Source organism: Pteropus alecto, unplaced genomic scaffold, assembly GCF_000325575.1.
Source record: "Pteropus alecto unplaced genomic scaffold, ASM32557v1 scaffold102, whole genome shotgun sequence".
Taxonomy (NCBI): domain Eukaryota; kingdom Metazoa; phylum Chordata; class Mammalia; order Chiroptera; family Pteropodidae; genus Pteropus; species Pteropus alecto.
In genome coordinates this window covers 332238-340772 of record NW_006432224.1, presented here as the reverse complement: position 1 = coordinate 340772, position 8535 = coordinate 332238, and the positions used below count along the sequence as shown (strand labels likewise).

At 57.5% G+C, this 8535-nt stretch overlaps 1 protein-coding gene across 1 annotated transcript in view; it reads left to right on the top strand.

The window, feature by feature from the left end:
* The window catches only part of GABRG3 (gamma-aminobutyric acid type A receptor gamma3 subunit), a 59705-nt gene that overhangs the window by 31875 nt on the left and 19295 nt on the right, over positions 1 to 8535 (top strand). The window lies entirely within an intron of this gene.

The window sequence follows — 8535 nt, the reverse complement described above, 5'->3', positions numbered from 1 at the left end:
CGTGCTGCGGAGGGGACCTGGCGGGCGGCGTGCCGTCCTCACACTCACGCCACCTGCGGGCGATGGCCGCCGGGCAGATGAGAAACGGCACCGTAGGGTTGCGGGGTCTGGATGAGGATGGGTTTGCCTTTCCCGTCCTTCCGTCCTCGTCGGTGACGACAAACACAGAGCTCAGCCCCGGCCGCCCGAGGGACACGCGATGGGACTACGTCTTCATTTTTGGTGCTACATGTGCCCCCTGCTCGTCCTTGTTTGCGAGGGAATTGGGGGTTTCTGCATTTTTTCATCACTTAAAGCGGTTTTATTTTCCATGACAACCAAGGAAAATTCCCTCCATTTAGAGGCTGCTTGACACACATGGGGTTAAATTCACGAGACGCTGCGGGAGCAGCCGGCGTCGCCCCCGCACTATGCTGACCCGGAGGTTTCACTTCGAATGCTTCTGTATTTGTCATGAGTTTTGGAGTCCCAAGAGTCAACCACAAACTAAAATTAGAAATTTAGAAGAATATGTGTTAGCTATCGGTTCATGGAACAAAGAGCATATGCTCCTTAGAGATAAAAAGGCTTCATAAGGTCTAAGAGCCTCTCTGCATTTCTGGAGCCTGGCGTATCTAAACATTTATGTGTTTCTAAGTGACAACTCGTGCTTGAATTCGATAGGCTTATTTTAAATATTTATTCTCCTAATAGGGAACTTAGAGCATTGTTTACATAATATGTAAAAGTCCATGAGGCTCTTCAGAAACTGTGTCTTATTCATGAAAATTTTGCCTGACTCGAACGACTTCCCCATCCGCTCCGATGCTCTGGGTTTTACAGGTCACCTAAGAAACTTCTCAGACGTCTCCAGAACGAAATGGGAGTCATCGGTCCTTCGTAAATTGCTCTCATATGAGAATTTTCATTGCCCAGATCTTCCGCGGCGGTTACCCAAATTCTCCTAATGCTGTAAGGTGGCCCTAATTCATGTTCTTGGACTTCTGGCTAATCGCATTGTGAAGAGTTACCGCACCCGGGTGACCGTCCTAAGTGAGGAGTCGCGCCATCGGCATCCGACTCGGAGCGTCAGGGCCTTCGCAGAAACTCACGACAGCGCTGCCTGCACCCGCCCCCTGCCTCGGCCCCGGCGCCTTCCGCTTCCTGGGAAACCCGGGGCACCTCCAAGAAGCTCGGGTGACTTCCCGGGACCTCGGCAGGGCCGCGTGCGTGGGGCAGGTCCACGTGGGTGAGAATTGGCCTCCGCAGGAGGGGACAGCCCCACCTGCAGCCCGCCGCCCGGCGGGCAGACAGACCACCGGACCCAGGGACACACATCCGGGTAAAAGAACCTGGGTCTGCGGGGCCCGTGTCCGTTGCGTGTGGTGAACGGCACTGCCCAGCGCTTTGCATTTTTAATCTGTGATTGTTTCCTCGTCTCCGATGGTGCTTTGTGCGGACCTGGCCAATGCCTTCGACGGTGGCTTTTGCCCCGCGGTCCCAGAGCCTGGCCAGCCTCCCTGGCTTTGGTGCTGGACGGCTCCAAGGTCACGCTGTGGGGTGGTCTCCTCACCACGCCCCACTGGACACGCGCGGTCGCACTGGATGCTGCGGCAGCCAGTGACCGTCTGCTGAGCTGACGCAGAGCTCCTGGCAGCACCGATGTCAACGGGGGCGTCCGGGATGCATCAAATCTCAGGGCACTGGCTTTTCTAAAGGGCCGGGACTGGCCTTAGGGAAAGGGTGGCTTTTATTAGGGGTGCCCGGGCGGCCCCCTCCCACGCCGACCCCCAGGGTGGGTTGGAGCCTCCGTCCCTCTCAGCTCCGCGCCCAGTGGCCGAGCTGTCTGGGTCTGGGGTTCGAGAATCCCTCCATGGGGACGTCCCTGCCAGGTGGGACCCACCCCGGGCCTGCGGGCTCAGCTGTCAGGCAGGAGGCGCTTTAAGGGTGACGACCCTGGGGTAGGTGACACAGGTGGGGAGCAGGGTGGCGCCGAGCAGGGGCTTGGGGGTGCTGTGGGCCCAGGCGCCCTGCCCGTCACCTGCCTGTCCCTGCCTGTCACTCGCCAGCACCCTGGGAGCTCTCCTCTGGGGACATCTCTAGCCACGTGGGGGGCTGGGCGGCGCTGGCCCCTCCCCCTGGAGCTGGGCTGCGGCCGGCAGAGGGACAGTGCTGGGTTTTGGGGCGAGGTTCTCCCTGTCCTGCTCTGGCGGAGTCACCCGGAGGCCGCGTCCTCCTCCAGGTGACGATTCCCCAGGACGAGAGACGAGAACCCCCGTCCCCACTAGTCACGCGCACATCGCCTTGTCCCGGGGCCTTTGGGCGTCGTGGAGCTGGGTGTCCGGGGCCCGCACCTGCAGACACCCCGCCTCCCCCGCCCCCGGCGCCGCAGGCCCAGCTGCTCGCGGGAAAGGGCGACAGGGAGGTGGCACCAGGTGGGGGGACGGTGGGGAATGGTGGGGGGGTGGGGCGCAGGTCCCCCCAGCGGGACTCGGCACTGCCCAGCTCTGGTTTGAGGGTCTGGGCTGCAGCCCCCCGACCCCGGGATGAGCGGCAGCGGGGCGGGAAGGACCCGGGGGAGATGGAAGGGCATGGGGTGCGGGGGGCTGCCCGGTCCCCCCAGTCCTCCTACCCCCATTCCCCTCTGCCCCCCGGTCCCCCAAGGCCGACGGAGCCCGCAGACCCACCCCAGGGACCCCGAAAGGTCCCCCGGAGTCAGGACCCGAGGGCTCCAGCGTGTGGCCGGCGGTCTGTGTCCCTCCCGGTCCTTCAGGTCACCCTGTCGCGTGGGCCATCTTAGCACCCGCTGTCCCCTGCGGAAAATGCCACCGTGATTTTATTTTTGTCTCTTTAATATTTTCAGTTGTAAGAGAATCGGCCGCTCCCTGATTTAGGGACTGTGACAAAGGAAATAATAGAAAAAGACAGAAACGATTGAATTCTGAAGGAGTATAATGAAAATTTATTAGGAGGGTAAAAGAGTTAATTTCCCCCCCCCTACAAAATTTTAAAAAGCTGTACCACCCCCAGAAGATCAACGCGATAGCATCCGAACCGGCAAAGCCCGCGTTTAATAGCACTTGGAAGCCGGGGAGATTCCATTTTAATCCCAAATATTTTTTAGAAAAGGAAAAACAGTAAATCGGATTGTACAGTCTGTCTATAAACAGCTTTGACTTTTCCTTTATCGGTCTCAGAATCCAGAGCCAGCCCCTGTACGGAAATTCACGCTGTTTAACCAGTAGATCTCTCGAAATTGAGAATTCGAATGACTTCTTTCTGCAGATAACTGGGACTACTTGCAGTCTGCCTCTGGAGTGCGCTGATCCGCCACCTGTCACCTCTGTTGGGTGATTCATTATGTTAAGGATAGAATAAAGGTCCGGTTAGGCCGTCACATGAGAAATGCTTGCAGAAAAAGACGATGATAAGTCATCAGTAAAAATAGTGTTGTCGAGGCAGCGTCAGGAAGGCCGCGTCTGAGGCCACCGCGCGTTTGGACGTGCAAACGTTCAAGCGCAGGTTCGGGGTCACGACAGTCAAGAGGAGGGACAAAGTGCGTGGAGCTGGTGCAGGTTACAGTGACGGCAGGCGTGGGGACGGGCTTCAGGGCAGGAGTTCAGTAGATTGTCACCCAGAATGCGTACTACAGAACGGTTGACTCTCTCAGAAGCCGGTGACTGTCTCGGGTGTTTACAGGTGTAGAGGAGCTGCTAATTAAACTCTTCAGCTACCTCCTCCTAGTCAACATCCAATGCCACATAAATGCGGACAAATATGAGCGTCCGGTGCATTTCAGTGACACTAAAAAATATTTACTCTCTCCGGCGAAATCATCTACCTGTTCTTTCCTCCCATGTGGAACAGTTTGCCATCTTCATGACTTTGGCTTGATCAACAGACTTCACCAGTTTTTCATGGACTTTCTTCTGAAATTCAGCGTCAGTGACCTGATGAAAACTCCCAGGTCGGATCCCGTTTCATTAGGTTTTTGAGAGGAGGAGAGAGCAGCTGTCCCATGTGGAGAACCTCTCTGTCACGTAGCCAAGCGTTAGCATTCGCCGGCCGACTTCGGCCATCAGCCCACGCCCGCTCCGCGCCTTCCGTCCGTGAGAAGGGGAAGCTGTACGCCATCGCTGACCGTTTCTCAGCCGTGTTAAAAATGCTTCCGAAGGCTTCAAACCGGGCAATGTTCTTGGTCAACAATATGTTTTCTAATACAGCGAAAGGCGAGCTGGCCTTGCTGACGGGCTCGTCGCTTCGCGTCATCTTCTCGTGGCCTTGACGAACACGCTCTTTTTATATAAATTCTTCCACTTTCCAAAGAGTTTTTCGGTAACAGAAGGAAAGTTAGTCTGTAGAGAAATGAAATACTGACGTAGCAGAATATTGAAGGAACAACCTCTTCCGTGCCTTCGTGGGCTTGGCTGTGAATGACGAGTCCGTGTCTGTGTGCGTGTGCGTGTGCGTGTGCGTGTGAATATGCGCACACGTGTGTGTCTGTGTGTATGTGTGTGTGTGTGATCTCTGTGTGTGTGTGCGCGTGTGTGCGTGTGTGTGTGTGTATTTGCGCACACGTGTGTGTCTGTGTGTGCGTGTGTGATCTCTACAACCGCTTCTGTTTATGGAGCTGACATGCCGCTAACAAGAACTTCATTTCCTGGTTGTCTTGGAAACGATCTGTCTTGTGCATTTATCTCCAGTGATGCCCTGGATCAAAGGCTATCTACTTAGGTCTCTAATTTGGTCAAATATGGCAACATTTTCTTTTTGGAAAGACCTTTGAAAAATTTGAAGTTGATCGTTTCAAACAACTTTAAGGTATTGATGGAGGGGAGAGAGGGAGATGATGCCCTGATGACAACCTGTGTTCACTTACCTTAACACTGTAATTACAGAAAAGTCTTCACCTATATAGAATACATAGAACATGGAGGAATTTTACAGGTGTTTTAGAAACATGTACGAAATTCGCTGAGAAGCCGTTGGCACTAAAATTCCCGAGATACTTGACAGGCTTCCAGAACCGACCGTTTTGATTATTCTGAGGCGGACCGAACCCAGACTTACGTGAGCAGGGCCCTGATTGACGGCTCCGGGTTCCAGGGTAAGTACAGGCCTCCCCGTAACCTCCGGGATCACGTAGACCCTCAGGATGTTATGTTATCTCAACGTCATCGTAGATTGTTAGGAGTCTTAATGCTTTGTGCGTCAAGCTCCGTGCCCTGCCCGGATGACACATTAGCTCAGCCTCGGCTTCTGTGCTCAACATCGATTATTAAAATCATCGCCTCCTATGCTTCCTGCCCCATAATTGAATCTCGGTGAAATCCATCCATGTGGCAGCAGATGGGCTTATGTTAAAACACCCATTTCCGTTTACCTTCCAGATGAAAACCTGAATCATGCAGAGCATTTCAGAAGTTTCTTATTGAAGGAAAACATTCCATGGAAAATAAATATCCTGTCTTTTTGTAATAGTCTAAATTTTGTCAAAACCGTTGAACTCCGTTCAGATAAACTGAAAAACAAACAAGTGTCTGTTTGGGGCAGAGCTGAAACTGTGACTCTGTTTAAGTCCACTAAACGCTCGCGGGCCTGTGCCTGCCGGCCAGCCCTCCGGCGGGCAGTGGCGGCCGCTCGGCGCCGTCCTCTCTGTGGGTCTAAGGGATCTGGGTGTGGATGAGATGTTGGGGGAGGGGAGACAGGGGGAGAGAGAGAAGAGGGGCAGGGCCTCCCGTGAGGCTGACGCGGCGGGTGGCGTGAGGCGTGTGCACGCTGGGACCGAGGAGGCTGTCTGGCCCTGGCTGTGTCCTGCGTGACATCCGTGTCACAGCCACCATACGGGCCGAGTGCTGGCGCGCACGGGTGGGGGAGGGGCGACGGTGCGAGCAGCAACTTTCCGTGAGCTGTTGCCATAGCGACCCAGACGCAGGCCGTTTCCATGACAGCAGCAAACACAAGTGCTTCCGAACGAGGGACAAAGGGAAATGAGTCGGGGCTGTTTCCATAGCAACGGGGAGATGGACTGATGTCGGGCGGACGACGCTTTTCTGCACCCGTTGATGGTGGCCGTCGCCAGTGGTTCTGCGGGGGTAGAAAGTGGAACCCAGACCCTGAGCTGGCACCCCGGGCGTGGGACACAGAGACGGCGCCCGCGGCCAGCACCCGGGACGTCCACACACTGGGGGCCCAGGGAGTCCCGACGGCCGCTGACACCCTGAGAGAATCCGGGTCCGAGGCCGGCGTCGTCAAGAAAACGGGAATGGAGCTGGGCCTCAGGAAGGCCCCCCGGGCGTTGGCTGCGAAACGGGGCAGGCGCCACCCATGGGCGTCAGCTGAGCGGGGACACGCGGGTTCCCGGGTGGCGGGAGCTTCTGTCTCATTTCAAATGGGAACGATGGCGACGTGCCGAAAGGCCAGGCTGGCCCCGAACGCCCACGGGTCGTGAGACGCCCGCGGGACGCCCACCAAGGCACCCGAGCGGCGGACGGTCTATTTCCACGATTAATCTCTTTTAAAAAATGTTTCGCTGAGATCATTGACACGTAACTGAGTCTCAGGTGGACAACGTGATGGTTTCTGTGTGAATGATCGGCGTGAGCAGTCTGGTGCCATCCCCCGCCTCACACAGTTAGAGCTGTTTTCTCGGGGTGAGACCATTTGACACAGGGGTCCCCACCCCCGGGCAGTGGACCAGAGCCGGGCCGTGGACCGGAGCCGGGCCGTGGCCTGTCGGGAACCGGGCCACACAGCAGGTGAGCGGCGGGCAGGTGAGCGAAGCCTCGTCTTCCAAGTCCACGGTCTCGGTAACTACAGTCACCAGGCTGCGCACTGAGTCCCTGGGACCCAGTCGCCTGATAACCGGGAGTCTGTGCCGTTTGACCCTCCAGCCTTCACCCGCTCCAACCCTCTGCCACCGCCCGTCTGTGCTCTGCTCCAGCGTTTCCAGAGCCACATGGAGGTGACGTCACACAGGAAGTGACGTCACAGTGTCTGTCTTTCCCTGGCTTATTTCAGCGGTTTCTGCCCTGAATCCCATGTTTATGTCTGTTCATAGGTTAAACGACAGGGAACGATGCACACTTATGTACACACGCATCCACGCACACACACGCTCACACGCACACACACGTGCACACGCACACACTGACATGCACACACTCTCCTGCGGGCTCATGCGCACACACTGACATGCGCACACACGCCTGTGTGCTCACGTGCACACACACGTGCACACACACATGTGCACACATGCACTCACACACACTCACACGTGCATGCACATACACACTCATGCATGCACACACATGCACGCATGTGCACGCATGCACACTCATACGCACACACTGCGTGCACACACACACACTGCACACACGTGCACACACGCTTCCTCTCAGACTCTGTGGAGCTAGGCTTAGAGTCTGTCGTGAGACGTGAGCTCACACTGGAAGGCGGGGAGGTGACAGAGCCCGTGAGTCCCCACGGCAGGGGACTGAGCTGGACCCTCTGGCCGCCGAGATGTCACACAGCTCGGGAAGCTCCGAGGTAACCTGTCCCCGGCTGCCCAGACACTGTGCAGGGCTCGGACGCCAGGACGTGGCTCTGCCGTGTGGGACGCAACCCTTGGCCCCCCCAGCTGGGACCCCAGCCAACACCCCTCAGCGTCCCGCCTGGTGTGCGCGGCTCCCCCCCGCTCGTCATTCGCGCGCTGCCCGTCTTCCCCGAGCGGAACTCCGGGTCCACGCGGGGCGGAGCGAGCCGGCGGCTGGTGCAGCGGGGCGCTGGGCGTCTCGGGTCCCAGAGCCCGGGTCGTCGGCAGAGGCCACGAAGGATGCGCGCCTTAGAAGGTGCGTCCGCTCGGCCGAACCGGCAGCCTCGGGAAGGTTCTCTAGCTGGAAACGGCGGGAAGGACAAGTGCGGGGTCCGTAGGGCATTGCTGAGCTCACACGCTGAAGTGACACATTTTATTACTAGTATGTGAGGGAAACTGTGACCATCACCAAAGCTGCAGTGATCCTGAGGGAGAGGCCTCTGAGCTGTCCAGTCTCGAGACGAGACAGTCCCTCAGGTGTCATGGGCAGCCGCCTCCTGGCATCCAGCGGTCACGGCACGGTCCAGTGCCAGCCCCGTGTCCCTGTGACCTGTGCCCTGGGCCTCGTGTCAGAGTCGGCACCGGGCTCAGGTGGCCTGTCCACTCGGAGTCGGCACTGGGCTCGGGTGACCTGTCCACTCCACGGTCCCCTGTCCCTCTGCTGCCATCTCCTTTCTATCGAGGCTGCCTCGTTCGAGGAGACGCCTGAGTGAAAATGACAATAATCAACACAGACCGCGAAGCCGACGGCTCGCTCGTCCGGGCCAGGCCCGAGCGTCTCTCTGCCCATGGCAGGTGGGCCCTGCCTGTCCCCCCCGTTTCACAGATGACAGGTCACGCGCGGGGGCCCAGGGCTGACCCCTCACGTGCAACGTGCCTGTCGCAGGCGAGGTTTGCAGAGCGTTTGCTGTCGCCGTGTCGACTCGTCGCGTGGGTCGTCGTTGGCTGGCCGTTTGCCGTGT